Source organism: Rattus norvegicus, chromosome 11, assembly GCF_021556685.1.
Source record: "Rattus norvegicus strain SHRSP/BbbUtx chromosome 11, alternate assembly SHRSP_T2T, whole genome shotgun sequence".
NCBI classification, from domain to species: Eukaryota; Metazoa; Chordata; class Mammalia; order Rodentia; family Muridae; genus Rattus; species Rattus norvegicus.
In genome coordinates this window covers 27,987,199-28,003,559 of record NC_141544.1, presented here as the reverse complement: position 1 = coordinate 28,003,559, position 16,361 = coordinate 27,987,199, and the positions used below count along the sequence as shown (strand labels likewise).

Sequence of the window (16,361 nt, the reverse complement as noted above, 5' to 3'; positions counted from 1 at the left end):
GGAAAAAAAAAAAAAAAAGAAGCTCAGTATTTCTAAAGTAACATTGGGGGGTAAAACTCCTGGATTCTGGAAGTAGGTAGCCATTTGTACTTACTAGTCTGGAACCCTTAAATAGTGTCAACTATGAGGCCCAAGTTCTTACTGAATTTTATTAGTAGGGGCTGATAATGTCTTTATTTGGTCATCACATAGAACTCTCAGTTTGGTCTGTACTTGAAGGACTGTTCTGTCAGGTATTTTATTGACTGGGAGATGGTATTAGACTACAAAGAGCATTCACTCATCAACTGCCATGTGATTTGTACTTTAAAAATATCTATCTTTTTACATATTACATTCTCCTAATCTACAGATTTTAATATATTTGAAAGATTAGTTTTTCTTCCCCAAATAGCTAAAGGTTTATCCGGCTTTCCTTCTGCCAGATAGTAGACATGCCTGGTGTGTACTGTAGTCCTTTTATCTTCAGGGCGCCATTTTCTGCGTGTATTCTCACACTTCTTCATAAGAAGACAGCAGAGAGTTGATGGCACAATAAGCTGTATTACTCTCTCCGGTTTTATTTGCTATCCGACCTTTCCATAGATCAAATATTTCTAGCAGCTGTTCAGTTTTGGTTATGTTGTTTTGTCCCCCCTTTCCCAGGGCCAAACCTAGAACTGCAGGACTATATATGATCCAACTACTCTGGGAAACTAAGGCAAGGCGCTCACAAGTTCAAGGCCTCTTTGAGCTCTTCAAGAAGTTCTAGACCAACCCAGGCAACCTAGTGAGATCCTGTCCCAATCTCAAGAAACGAGAGAGAGAGAGAGAGAGAGAGAGAGAGAGAGAGAGAGAGAGAGAGAGAGAGAGAGAGAGAGAGAGAGAGATTGTAGGTTGGGGGTGGGGGACTGAGAAGAAGAAGAAAGGAAGCCAGATAGCCCCAAGGACCAGTGAGGAAAATACTAGATGTTGATTTCGTGATAGCGATGTTATTGAAAGATATGTCATTTTCTTTTGCTTTAATGAAAGTATTCACATACAAGAATTATATCCTGGCTATCTGATCCATATAAAGTATATCCTGTTTATCAGTATTGTAGTAACTAAAAAAGAGAACTAAAACTTTGAATAAGATCAAGCACTTCAGTTTCCCAGAATGTAATGCTGAAAGCTGGTTTTTGTTTGTTTGCTTTTTGGTTTTTGGCAGCTTTATAAATTTTTTGCTCGGTAGTTAAGTTGCGGTTAAGAAACAGTCATTTACATGTACCAAAGCACGTGCACTAGGTACATAGGAAAACATAAAATGCCATGCTTTATAGGATGGATGGAGAAATGCCAAAGATGAGCCCTTCACAGCATTCTGAAAATATTCAAGACTGTGAATCTTAGATTTTAGATTGAAAAACATCTGTGAACATGTTTGAGACGCGAGGATTCAAGTCTCAAATGTGCTACAGTGTGCACATGTGCTTTGAATTCTCACTTAAGCCATTTAGGATTATAAACAGCAAACAAATTTCTCAGATAAATGGCAGAACCCAAGACATGAACAGAAACAATTTGCAGAATGGGGCAGATAGATAATACTAAAATGGGAAGGTAAATAACCTTTATGGAAAACAAAATGGCAGTGTTGGAGGCAGACTAAGTACTTAGCGTCCTCTTGTTGTTAGTAACAACAGGAAGGAAAGATCTTCAGTCATAGGGTAGAGTTATGCGTACCTATTCCTGACACCAGTGGAGTTTATTGAAAAGGTACAAATGAAGCCTGAAAGGGGCCATTTGTTAAAATCTGACATAATTTTTCATAAAATTTGCTTTTGAGTTGAACATTTGGCTAAAAAATTTTTTTGAAGTCTGTAACTTTAAAATTACTAAGTAATATGTAATTTATTTTGTATCAATGTTTCGGTACTGTGTTTTCACTCAAACCACTTATCAGATAGCACTGTGTATAATATGAATTCAGTATGACAGTTACTGTATAGAACAGATTGTGCCTCTTAAAACGTGTGTACAGGTAATTCACATTTTGTTGTAAATGCTCACCATTTTGCTTTTAAATTGTATGCTTTATTTTCCATCCGCGACCAGCTTGGAGTATATTTTTGATGTATATAAATTCAGAGAGAGAGCCGATGTGATGCTTACAGATGTTCACGAGCAAGTGGTCTGATTTCAGAACTGTCGCATCTTCCTGCAGCCTGTATGTCTCCTGCCTTTCTGCTAGTTGTTGTTCTCTGCGTATTTCTAATTTAGAAGAGCTACTTCTTAACATGAACAGTTTCTTTAGAACTCTGAGTAGCAAGCTGTGGCTATGCTGTGATCCATGCAGTTAATGAGTCTGCGTACCCCCTAACTGTAATCTTTCAGTTGACAGTTAATACTTCATAATTTTCTAATAAAGTCTGTGTTATTCTTTTGGACAAGAAAATTGTTTTCTGTCTTAAGAACTTCATGTCATTAGGTCTTAAACATAAGGCCCTGGAGGCTAAATGGATAGCTCCGTGTTTTAGGGCACTTGCTCTTGAGAAGACCCTGGTTTACTTCCTGACTCCACACAGTAGCTCACAACCATCTGTAACTCTTGTTACTCAGTAACTCCAGTCCAGGGCATTGGGCCCCTGCTTCTGCTTTCCAAGTGCCATGTAGAAGATTGCTTAGGAAGGAGAGAGGGGAAATGAAAAGTGTTGATAGAATTATTTTTAAATAGCTCATTAATAAATTCCTGGAAGAAAAAATACCACTGAGATTTGGACACTTCATATTTTTTTTTCTGAGGCTGAAGCAGATTTATTATTTTCCAATCTGCTTTAATACCACTTTAATTACATGCAGAATAATAAGATCAGTTCTAAGTGAAGGAACAAGCAAGACAATAAAATCCTGTACACACCTTTCTAGGGGCTAAGCAGGATGACCAAGACAAAAGGACTGCCACACAGGTTTCTGCTGAGCCTGTTCTGAGCTCTGCATTAACTCGAATGTAAATGTTCTTAATCCAGGCCTATTTCCTGAGTCCAGGCCCAAAGTCAGATTTCTGCTTTGAGCTTATTTCTTTTGTCCTGATAATGTCAAATTCCCACCAACTGTCTAGAAGCAAGTGACCCCAAAAGGTTCTCTACATCTCCCCCTTTTTTATTTCACAAACACAAGACTGAGTCTGTCTTGGGTCATTATGACAAGAATGCCTTCCTCACACATCGTGGAATATGCATTTTCAAAAGCGAAGCTATTATGTCTTAGGTTGGTAAGGCTCTGTACAGAATTGTATCTATCCTTGGCTTGCCAACCTGTTAAATTAATGACTCTGATGGGGGGTCCATTTTTAGTTTCATGCCATGAATTTTGGTGGCTAACATATTGCTGTTGTTAAAGGCAAGCTTTATCACAATGGGCAGGAAGCTTGAAGCTTGACCAAGATGGAAATACCGACCTCAAGCCGCAAATAATTTTATCAGCAATATCTGCAGCAAAGCTTAGTGGAACAGCATTCTTTAAATTAATAATCTCAGTATGCAAAATTAAAACATCCAGAGAGGTATTAGAATTGTGCCAAATACCCTGCCAGTGTCTTTGAACTTTTTTCCAATTATAGTAACTATCATGTAAATTTTAGAAGTAATGCAAATCCATTGGTATTTAGCATGACTCATTACACTTTGAAACTCCTCTCCAATAATTTGAATAGTATCATAAAGAGCATCAATCCATTGTTCCAAATGCCTAAATCTTCTTGAATACTCAAAACATTAGAAACATTTTTTGCTAAATGATTAACAAAAGTAGCTGTCTTAACTTCTTGTGTCAAAGCAATTGCAGAAGCAGTGGTACTAGCTATTAGCCCACTAACCTCTTGCTTGTGCTTAAAGCATGACTCGCTCAAAATACCAGGGTCCTGTAATACTCACAAGCAATAAAACAAAAGCTGGTTGATAGACCATCAAACAGACATGTCAGATTTCAATACATTAACAAAATTAGAAGGTGTATAATCAGTACAACTTACATTAAATACTGTGGAATAAACAAAAGTAATTTTAACATGACCAATTAATAAAAGATTAGGAGTTTTAACACATGCACTAACATTCGTTCAAAATCCAGATCCTGTATCAACTTTATCCACTGCAAATGTAATTTCATACAAGGCAATGTCTCTGAAAATGTCCTAGATCAGTCTTCCAAATGAAGACTGTTATTTCCAATATTGGTTTGATTTCTAGACCAGTCAATGATTGAATTAGAATAACTGGTCACATTAAAGGAAAGAGTCATTATAACTTCTCTTATTTGATTAATTTTTTGAAGCCAGTTTCCACAGTCTCTATGTTCTCTGTCGCACAAGGTCTAAAAGCTTGAAGCAAGGCAGCATGCTCAATCTGGGATATAGGCAAGCAAAAAGTGGGTCAGGAACATATGTCCAATATAGCTTTCCATTATCCTTGCCAGGGCACTCGGCAAGCTTATAGTTAGCACCGTCTTTTGTCCCAGGGTCAGCATGTCTCACCAATCACTCTGGCAGCTAGCACACTCCTGAAGCATCCTGAGGAAAGAACACAAACATGTCCTCTTCCCCATATTAATACCTGATCATGATCATGCCATATGCCCATTAAATGGACCCTTCCATTTCTCCTAGGCAGAAGTATGCCTAGTTATAGGGTGCCATAGACACTCAGAGAGTTCCTTGGCATCCAAGTTTTAAAATTAAAAATAAAAAAGAGCATTATTTAAATAATTGTGTGGTTTATAAGAATATAATTCCCCCATTTTATTTTATGAAAATATTGTTTTAAAGTTTCACAATACCTATTTTACAATCCCTTGTCCTTGAGGATTATAAAGAATTCCAGTAATATGGGTAATATTAATTGTTGACAGAACATCTCAAATGCTTCACTGCAATAGCTAGTTCCACGATCTGTTTTACTCTGACTTGAAACACCAAGCATAGAAGAACAATGTAGGCAATGGCTAATTACATTTTTAGTTGCTTCTCCTGTTAAAGCAGCTACAACCAGAAAGCCTGAAAAGGGGTCAATAGTCACATGTACATATCTTAATTTTCTAAAATCAGAAATGTGAGTAACATCCATTTGCCATAATTGATTAGGTATAATAAGTCCTAGGGGATCAACACCATTATGTGTTACGGGAAGAAATTGAAGACAACGAGGACAAGTATTTACAATTTGACTTGCACATTCTCTAGAAATATCAAATTATTATCTCAAGCTATTACTATTTTGATGATGTAAAGAATGAGATTGTTTGGTTCATTGTTCCTGGATAAGGCCTAAAATCTGCCTAGTATACAAATTTGCTGTGACATTGCCCTCACTAAGGGGTCTAGGCAATCCAGTATGAGTTCTTTTTTTTTTTTTTGTGGGTCTACCTACTTTTTATTTATTTTTTTTATTAACTTGAGTATTTCTTATTTACATTTCGAGTGTTATTCCCTTTCCCGGTTTAAAAATATGGAACGCTTCACGAATTTGCGTGTCATCCTTGCGCAGGGGTCATGCTAATCTTCTCTGTATCATTCCAATTTTAGTATATGTGCTGCCGAAGCGAGCACGGACACTTCATATTTTAAGAGCAGTTTAGACATACAATATTGCTTCTACCACACAAATAGACAATGGCTCATTAAAATATAATTACATCCAAACCATGAAAGAGTTACAAGTCAACAATTTTCTCCTGAGTGTATACTGACACTCTCTCATCTCTCACTTAAACTGATCTAGTCCCAAACTTTATGGAGCATTATTTTACTTAAAAGGAAGTAATAAATATAAAACATTATTTTAAACAGAAGATAAAGCTCCGTTACTTTTGGAACCATAAGCAGAAGCTGCCCAAGGGCTTACTTTTATGAGTCCCCTTCATCTCATAAGTTGGACAGTTGCTCAGCATGTGTACATAGGTATCTACAGCTTCTGAATCTAAAGTACATGGCTCTATGTTACAAAGACTCCTAGTAACATATCATACAAACTTAATTAAAACCAGGCATTTGCCTTTTAGTAGCAAGGGACACAGATTTAAGGAATTAAGAGTATAGTCAAGCAGGATGAAAGTATGCATGGGGTTAATGAGAACACAGAAAGGTACATTTATACCACACAGGCAGGTAGGTGGAGTGATTTATGTCATGGAATGAATGCAGACATCACCTTGGGTAATGTAAAGAAAAATGATTTGAACAGAACTAAGACTGAACGGAGACTAGTGTTGTAGTAAAATAATTCTATCCCACATTTGATCATTCAGTTCCCAGATAAAAGTCATCTTTAAAATAAGCCTCAACAGCAGTGGATCTGGGCAGATACCAACCCCTTTAAGCTACTTTGTCTACTTCCCTGTCAATTAGAACTTACCACCATACATAGCAACCGACCAAACCTCACCAAGGACAATGGCTGTAAACTTAAACTGACACATACAACCCATGGCCGAAGGCTTGCTTCTGAACATCTCTCACTGCCATTATTGTAAAATACTACTGCACTACATCCATTGCATCTGGGAAAGGTAACATACAACTAAATAATACTAATTTCTTTGTCCCTGAGTATTGTTATTCTGGTTTCTGTTGTAATTTAAAAGTCCTCTCTAACCAGACTCTGGGGCACCTTGAATTCCAAATTCTTCTGGAGTCTAGAACAAGCATCCCGGAATATGAAGAACATCGAGTTGAATAAACCATAATTGATTTTCCACTTAATCATTACCAAGAGAAGGTTTAAACTACCACATGAATTCTTTCAGTCCCAAGATACAAAAACTACATAGTGCAGAAGACAAAATTTTTTAGCATTCCTTTACCATTAGAATATTCCTCTAATTATTTTGGATGTTTTTTATACCTTTAGGGAGAACATATTTTCTTTGTACATAGGATAAAATCCTTGCCTAGAGGTAAGTATTCAGTGTCTTTCATATCTCTAATATCAGCCTTCAAGAAATTGTTTTGTGCTTACCAAGAAGAAAATGATCCTACATAAATCAGTGAAACAATATGATCTGTGAGCAACTGTTACGATGTTACAAGGAGAAAAACACCTTCATAATTATGTTCAGCACCAAGTTATCAGTCTTAAAATCAATAGATGCTGTTAGTTCATTTAAAAGGAGAATTTTTGTTTGTTTTATTAGGCAATGCACAAGCAAAACAGATTAGCTACCATTGTCCAACTCTGATAAACAAACAAACAAAACACAGTAAAATAATTCCACTGGCCATTTTTTAAATAACAACTTCTAATTCTAATTCCCAGATGCTATTATTAATGCCATACCTTTATTCATTCATTCTCTTCAAAAGGGTTCATTATGCTATTTCTGTGTATAATGCCTTTTCAGGTTCTGGGAATATAATAGTAAATAACAGAGACAAATCATGTTGGAGAAATGGCTCACCAGTTAAGATTCTGACTCAGTGACTCACTGACTCAGCTTCCAGAGGACCTAAGTTCCAGTCTGAATACCCACACAATGAGTGGCTCACAACCATCTGGTAACTCTAGTCCCAAGGGATCTGATACCTTCCAAGGTACTACATATATGTGATACACATGCAGACAAAGAAACAAAAACCTCCATATACATGAAATAAAAGGAAATAAAAAGAAAAACATAAAAGTCTGGAGAGTATATATTGTTTAGGGAAAGAAAGTGGAGTAGGGTCTTAGGTAAAACCGTAAGTTCTACTAATTAATGGTCTAAAACCTGGCTCTTTCCATGACTTGAATTTACATAAACTTTGACTAAGATGATTTCCTTTCTTGAGTAAGCTTTGCTTTTCACAAGTTAGAACCTTAGATGGGTGAGGTCAGGAAGGAGGATCCCTTTCCCTTTATTCCAATTAGCATCAGGCCTTTCTTTTAACCTCTTATCTCCTGCAGCACAGGACTTGGCTCCAAAATTACATTTTCTAATGCTCTTTTCTCTTCAAACTCTATATCTTGTAAATTTTTTTCCCAGCTTCCTCTTTTTCTGTAGGTCCACATAAAAATGGTCACTAATCAAGTCACACAGTCAATACTAGGGTGTCTTGAAATCTCCTCTGACAATGGTTTTAAAACTCTTTAATTTAGCCTCCAGAATATTTTTTTTCTGACAAGGGCAAAAAGCAGTCACATTCTTTGCCAAAATACCACAATATTGGTCTTTACTATTATTCCTCTCTGGCACCTATCCAGTTTGTCATCCATAGGCCACATTGCAATGCTGTCTTCCGAGTGGGACCCATTAAGCCCCACTTATGGCATTCAACCACTTTTCTAAACTAAATTCACCAAGTCCACATTCTGCTAACAAGCAGCCTGGTCAGGCCTATCAAAGTAATATGCCATTCTATGGTACCGATTTCTGTCTTTTTTAGTGCTTTATTTCTGTGAAGAGACACAATGACCAAGTCAGCTTATAACAACAACCACAAGAGCATTTAATTGGGACTTACTTACAGTTTCAGAGAATTGGTTGCTGATCATCTTAGTGGGGAGTGTATCGGCAGGCAGACATGGTGCTGAGAGCTTACATCCAATTCATAAGACGGAGGCAGAGAGAACATGAGACTGGACTTGGCATGTGCTCCTGAACCACCAACTCAGTTCCCAGTGATACACGTCCTTCAACAATGTCAAACCTTCTCATGCTTCCTAAACAGTTCCACCACCTTGGAACCAAACATTCAACTATATGAGCCTATGGTGGCCATTCTTATTCAAACTACCCACTATATGTTTATAATGATAGAAGTTGTTTTAAGTGCTAGAGGTTATCATTGAGAAAAACACACTGAAAAAAATTTCCCCTTATACAGTATGTATGTAAATGGGAAGAGATAGGTTGATCCATGAGCCATTTAACTACATGTAGTGTTCAAGAATGGTTAGGCTTTTGAAGACCAGAAACAGGAAGAGATACGGAAAGGGTTTCCTTTTCAGTGGGTTTGTTAGAAATCACTTGCCATGGTAAAGGTGGATCTTACTAAGATCCACTTACTTGGTGGATATTAGTACGCGGGCACTCTGTAAAAAAGGAACAAGCTACTCGTGCCAAGGACTCAAGACAAGAGCCTTCTGGCAGACCAACCAGAAGAGAAACAGTCAAAAACCATGCAAGAGTGTGTGGTATCTGAGCAATGAGGCAAAGCAATTCATGGAAGAAAGATAGTCTGTCAAAGAAGAGCTCACATAAGGCAAAGGCTGAGTGTGGAACATTGGGTAACCAGATACAGTAGACCTATAGAGTGGTAGTATCAAAGGACAGAAGACAGACAGTCCAACACTGACCAAAAGAAAGGAACTAGGAAAAGCAAGTACTGGTATTAATTTTCTATAAAGTGAACAGAAAGATGAAGTTCTAAGGTGTCTTAATAAACATTCGTCTTCTACATCAGTAATATTGGCATAATATATATTTACCAATAAAAAGTCAAATGGAAGCATACATACATTTAACAAAACAAAAAACCACCTCTCAGTATGTATTCTGATTTGAATCTTGACAAATACTACTGCCAGAAGGGATAAGGCCAATAGACTGAGCTAGCTTGTGGTGGTTTGGTTGGGTCTGGACCCACAGATTCATGTGTTTGAGTGCTTGGCCATAGGGAGTGACCATAGGATATGTGACCTTATTAGAGGAAGTGTGGTCTTGTTAAAATATGTCACTGTAGAGGCCAGGATTTGAGATCTTATATGCTCAAGGTATGCCAGTGTGACATAGTCCCCTTCTGCTACCTCAGGATCAAGTATAGAACTATCAGCTCCTTCCCCAGCACCATGTCTACCTGGATGCTACTGTGCTCCCTGTACTGGCTAGTTTTGTGTGTCAACTTGACACAAGCTGAAGTTATCACAGAAAGAGGAGCCTTAGTTGTGGAAATGCCTTCATGAGATCCAGCTGAAAGGCATTTTTCTCAATTAGTGATCAAGGGGGGAGGAACTAGCCCTTTGTGGGTGGTGCCATCCCCGGACTGGTGGTTTTGGGTTCTATAAGAGAGCAAGCTGAGCAAGCCAGGGGAAGCAAGCCAGTAAGTAACATCCCTCCATGGCCCTTGCATCAGCTCCTGCTTCCTGACCTGCTTGAGTTCCAGTCCTGACTTCCTTTGGTAATGAACAGCAATGAGGAAGTGTAAGCGGAATAAACCCTTTCCTCCCCAACTTGCTTCTTGGTCATGATGTTTGTGCAGGAATAGGAACCCTGACTAAGACACTCCCCACCATGATGAAAACCTACTAAACCCCTAAAGCTGTAGCCAATCCCCAATTATACGTTTCCTTTAAAGAGTTGCCTTAGTCATGGTGTCTCCTCACAGCAGTGAAACCCTAACCAAGGCTTAGTTGAATGTGAGATACTGGAGAATACAAAGATCATCTGATTGGTCATGAAATTTTTACAAATAAAAAAGGCAAGACCAGAGAGAATCTTGCAGGAATATTTAAAATTCAAGTGGAGGAGAGACTACATAGAGAATTTTTGCATCTTAGCAGGCTGAAAAGAGCAAAGGGTGGGATACTTAAATGTAGGAAATTAAACAAATGGTTAACAAAAACAAAAGAAGGCAGGAAGAGTTATGACCAAAAACTATAGCTGGGAAAATGAGGAGGTAGTAAGGGGCTAGGCAGGAGGGAGAGAGGAGGAGGCAATAGCTAACATTCTGACAGGAGATAGAATAACATTCCCACCTGCAAAGGAGCTAACTTTCCCACACAACATATGGAATGGGCTTGGAAAACAAGGTCATCCGTCAACCAGGGCCATCTATCAAAATCAAGGCCTTTCTTTGGACAATAACTTGTGGTTTTCTGACTATTTTGAATGAACAATGCCATCTGTTTGAAGTATTTTCAGTCCAGGATGAGGAAATGAAATGTGGGAAAGATCAAAAGGAAAGAGAGTCTAGGGCCCTATAAACATACCAACTCAGAGACTGCATGGACTCTGGAGACACCAAACTTCCTGACAGGGCACTTACTGTTCCTTGCTCTCTGTTATTTTAATAAACACCTGTGTTCAACGGTTTGTATCTTTACTATTTTTGTTCCTAGGTATTCAATTTTCTGTTTTACTCTGAGAAGAACCATGTGGGAGTCTGACCCACATGGTAGCAATAATCCCCTTATAGAATTATCAAGCTATTTTCTTGGAAGGAGCTATTTCTTTCTCAGACTGCAGTGCAAAAGAGAAAAAAAATAACTTCATAAGTGGTTTAAGGAGGATTCGAAATTCTGACTCTCTTATTTTTATCTGCCCTATAGTTATTGGGACTTGGTGATAGAATTAGCTACAAGCAAATTAAATATTTTGCTCTGTCAATAGTCTTTTTGTGTTCCCTACTTGTGGTTAATTAAAACCATCAAAATATGATTAGTCTTCTGCTTCCAGTTCAGAAAGATGTTAATGATGTACACATGAAACAGACAATATAAGCAATAAATGTAATTAAAATTGTACTGATTCTCAGTAATTATGAGATAATTATATTAATTTTCTCAATGTAGCATCTATACAACGTTGTAATTATAATGGTGTATTTAATGCATTAGAGCAGGTCAAGTCATAACTCACTGAAATATAATTTATTGTTTTATTGTTTAACAATTTCTCAGTGATACGTTTATCTTACAATCATTTTGAATTTCCTGACATTGAAATGCTCGATACTATATCAGAAAATTAGAAATGTATGTTTTATTTAAGGAGTTAATGGGGATTGCAACCCCATCAGGAGAACAACAGTATCAATTAACTGGACTCCTCGGAGCTCCCAGAGACTAAAACACTAACTGAAGAGTATACATGTTCCCATCCATGACTCCCACTACATATGTAGCATAGGACTGCCTCATCTGGCATCAGTGTGCATGTATACGTACAGGGGTGGGATGGGGTGGGCAATTGGTCCTGTGGAGGCTTAGTGCCCCAGAGAAGGCTGATGCTAGAGGGGTAAAGGGGGAGTGAGTTGGTGGGTGGGGGAGCACCCTCTTAGAAGCAAAGGAGAGAGGGGTGGGGTGGAAGGTTCACAGAGGGGACATGGGGAAAGTGGACAACATTTCAAATGTAATCAAATAAAATGATTAATAAATAAAATTTAAAAATTCCTTTTGGTGACTTCCACCATGGCATATTGTGGCCAGGGCCAGAATGGGCAGAAGGTGATGGTGTAGCCCATCAGCCTCATCTTCAGATACTTGCAAAGTAGATCTTGAATTCAGATGTGGCTGTATTAGCAAATGAATATGTGGATAGAGGACTGTATTATTGGCTTTGATGAGTACAAGAGCCTCATATTAGATGACACAAGAGAGATTCATTCTAAAACAAAGTCAAGAAGAAATCTGGGTCGGAACATGCTAAAAGAAGATAGTATTACTCTGCTCCAGAGTGTCTCCAACTAGAAATGGTCAAACTTGGGAGAAGTTGAAAAGGCAGCTCAGTGTTTTTAAGAGGATCTTCTGCTGCACACTACATTTATCCGCTTGGGGACATTATCAGTAGGTGACAATAAAAGCTGTGAGATTGTTTTTGTTTGAAAAAATAAAATAAAATTTTACTTTCAACATACAAATTCAAGAGGTGTGATGATACTTAACCCCACTGTCATTTAGTGGTTATTTAGGAATTCCTGGATGTGATGGAATATCTTTGTAGCTGTAATCCCACAGTTGGTCACAGAGACAGGAGGATCTGTGAGTTTCAGGGCAATCTGAACTGTGTAAAAATACTACATTTAAAAAACAAATGAAACAAAGTCCAGAAATGTTTGTGTCTTCACCTGTATTTTCAAATACACATATTCTTTGAATGGAAAATTTGCATTTGTTTCTATTTCATGTGCTTTCCTTATCAAAAATTCACATATACCTTCCTGCCTTCCGTTGCATATTTTGGGTTTGTTAACAAATTGCTATACACTAGCAAGAGATGCAGAAATTTTAAGTAGTATATTTTGCAGCATTCTAATTCTTGGCTCTTCTAATTCATAGATCATTAAGATAAACAAAATAGGTTGATTTATTGGATGTGCCCTTCCTATTCCAAGATGTTGATGTTGAATCCAATAAGCAGAAGGTGTAACACATAATTAACTTAAAAATTGTATGGGTTCAATAATTATGACTAAATTAAGACATTTTCCTCAATGTAAATCCCAAATAAAAGTATTATTGTAAATAATGGTTCTACCTTGAATCAGTAGGGCACAAATTTTATATCCTCCTCCATTCCCTCCCTCCCTGAATCTTCTTCTGAGTGACTAGGGACCAAACTGAAGGCCTTGCACTAAGTAAGTGCTCTACCACTGAATGATAGACCTAGCTTGAATATTTATTTGCTTGAATTTGAGACTACTGTATTTGATGGTCCATTTAACTTGAACAGATATGGATTTGAAGCTCTTTAAAGGTTCTATTTAACCCACTTAAGACTTAATTTACTAGAAATACATTTTACTAGAAACATAGAAATGTCAATGTTTGATTACGATGTCTGCTACAGGCCCTACTTGTGCACATGTACTGTATCTGTTTCCTAGAAGCCTAAATTCTCAATTCTAAAACATAACTAGGTTAAGGGTTGAGATGAAAGGCTGATAGAATTAAGTAGTTTAATGTATTTGCTTGTTCACAAAAGGGGCACCAAATTATTCATATCAGTAGTGTTCTGTGTTGTGTAAGGCTAAGACTTATTTAGGAAGATCTTTCCAAGCCAAAACAGAGCGCTGATACTGTCCCTAGAATTTAAGCTATCTCCTTAGGTGGGGCAAAGTGAATGTTCCAGCCTTGATAGAGAGAGGTCCTATCTTACAAATCTATGGGGCTAAGGGAGCAGGGGATTTGTGGATGACTCTGTAAGAACAGAAGGTTTCTAGTCCTTTAGGGCTGATCATGAGCATTAGCTTACTCTTTCTGTGAGCTATGTGTAAACTGCTGAGCCAGCTTCCTGTTAGTACCAAAGGAGAAAAAGAAATGACCCTCCAGGGTAATATAGCTTTGTCTCTCATTATTTAGTTAATGCAATCTATATTTCAAACAAGTAATGGAGACGGATGTCTAATTAATTGGATTTTACACATACCATCTACCACAAAAGCATTATTGCTTACATTTAGGGCATAGGACATAGACAAAGCAAGTATCGCTAGATCTCTGGAATTGCATACCAGTGCAGCCAGCAGTGCAACAAGGAAGAACATTAAGTTGGAGACAAATTCAAGGCCAAAAGACAGCCACCTGTAATAAAGGGAATCACTTAAAGTTAGAGACATGTAACTTTGGGTGCACTTTGTCCAAATTCTTCTCTCTGAGACTGAAGCATAAACACTGAGAACTGCTTTCTGCTACCTCTGCAGTTATTTAGAACTCAATCAAATATAAGACTGTCACAAGGATGACAGCTTAAAGGATTCTTCTGCATAAAAATGCACTTTACTTTGCAGAGTTTGGCTTTAAAAGGCAATCAGAAATTAAAAAGTGAAAGAAAAGAACACTTGCTAAAATGATAGATGGCACTGAAAAAACTACTGGAAAAATCAATTACTGTTCCAGTTATACTTACTGTAAAATTAGATGCATTACATATTCATGATAAAATTACTCTTGTACATTAACATGTGGCCAGGTACTATAATACTTCATGCTCTCCTCTTACATGAGATTATCATTTGAAAGCATTATAGTGTATCTAAACAAGTGTATCTAGCAAATACAAAATTTAAAATAAGAGCCATGCCACTCTTAATTCCAACAATAGCCTATTTGTTCTTTCAAAATTTGTTTTCATACAAAGTAGTATGCACTTTCATATGAATGCAAGTCAATACAATTTCATTTCTATGTATATAATAAAATATTTAGGAATTAAATGTATACTTTTAAGTTGATAAACTCTCCAGACTCTTGTTGACTTAAAAAATTATTGAACATACCTAAGAAGAGACTCATGTTGAGTTTAAATGTTGATGTGACTTATACATTCAAAATTAAAGACCACATTCTCATTCACTAACTCTTTGTTTTGTTGGATTAAGTTTGATATCATGACTCTATGTTCTAACAATGGACATTTCCCATAAGTTCTCAGTAAAGTGAGATGCTCCCCCCAACAGCAGGAAGTATTTGCTGTGCCACAGAATCTCTAGTCAGAAGACAGGATGACACAATTGGATAGATAAGCCAGAAATTGCTTTCCTATAAAAAAATTATGCTTTCGTAGTGAACCTAAGGAGTAAGACCTTTAAAAACGTTACAATTGTCTAACACTTTATATGATAAATATGGCCTTATTTGTAGGCATGAGGAAAGTTCCCAGGTTAAGTTCATTACAGAAGAATGCATATTCTTAAGTTTAATATGAGCTTTAATACTGAATATCTAATAGACAGCAAAGAATGACACATAGGAAGAAGGCCACGTGACCATTATGACAGACCTGTGGCTCCAGGTGAAGAAGATGCCAGAGATTGACAACATCCAAAAAAATGTAGAAAGATACAAAACAAACTTTGTCTCTTAAGCGAGTAGAACCCCTTAAAGAGGGAACACAAAAATCCCTTAAAGAATTACAGGAAAACACAACCAAATAGCTGAAGGAATTGAGCAAAACCATCCAGGATTTAAAACAGAAAGAGAAACAATAAAGAAAGCACAAAGGGAGACAACCCTGGAAATAGAAAACCTAGGAAAGAGATCAGGAGTCATAGATGCATCACCAACAGAATACATGACATAGAACAAAGAATCTCAGGGGCAGAAGATACCATAGAAAACACTGACAAGGCCTGCAAAGATAATATAAAATGCAAAATGCTCCTAACCCAAAACTTGCAGGAAATCCAGGACACAATGAGAAGATCAATCCTAAGGATAATAGGTATAGGAGAGTGAAGACCCCCCCAACTTACAGGGCCAGGAAATATCTTCAACAAAATTATAGAAGAAAATTTCCCTAACCTAAAGAAAGATATACCCATAAACATACAAGAAGCATACAGAACTCCAATAAGATTGGACCAGAAAAGAATTTCCTTCTGTCACATGATAGTCAAAACACCAAAGGCACAAAACAAAGAAAGAATATTAAAAGCAATAAGGGAAAAAGGTCAAGTAACACAAAGGCAGACCTATCAGAATTACACCAAACTTCACATCAGAGACTATGAAAGCCAGAGAACCTGGGCAGATATCATACAGACCCTAGGAGAACACAAATGCCAGCCCGGGCTACTAAATCAAGCAAAACTCTAAATTAACATAGATGGAGAAACCAAGATATTCCATGACAAAACCAAATTTATACAAAAAATTTCTACAAATCCAGCCCTACAAAGGATAATAGATGAAAAACTACAATACAAGGAGGAA

At 37.2% G+C, this 16,361-nt stretch overlaps 1 non-coding gene and 1 pseudogene across 1 annotated transcript; one reads left to right on the top strand and one right to left on the bottom strand.

Annotated features, from left to right (window-relative positions):
* Positions 1-5,456: 5,456 nt before the first annotated feature.
* Positions 5,457-5,563, bottom strand: LOC120095809 (U6 spliceosomal RNA). Its single transcript, XR_015633820.1, has one exon. It is a non-coding gene; the product is annotated as a U6 spliceosomal RNA (small nuclear RNA).
* A 6,556-nt stretch (positions 5,564-12,119) lies between these two features.
* On the top strand, positions 12,120-12,411 carry Snrpe-ps3 (small nuclear ribonucleoprotein polypeptide E, pseudogene 3; annotated as a pseudogene).
* Positions 12,412-16,361: the final 3,950 nt, after the last annotated feature.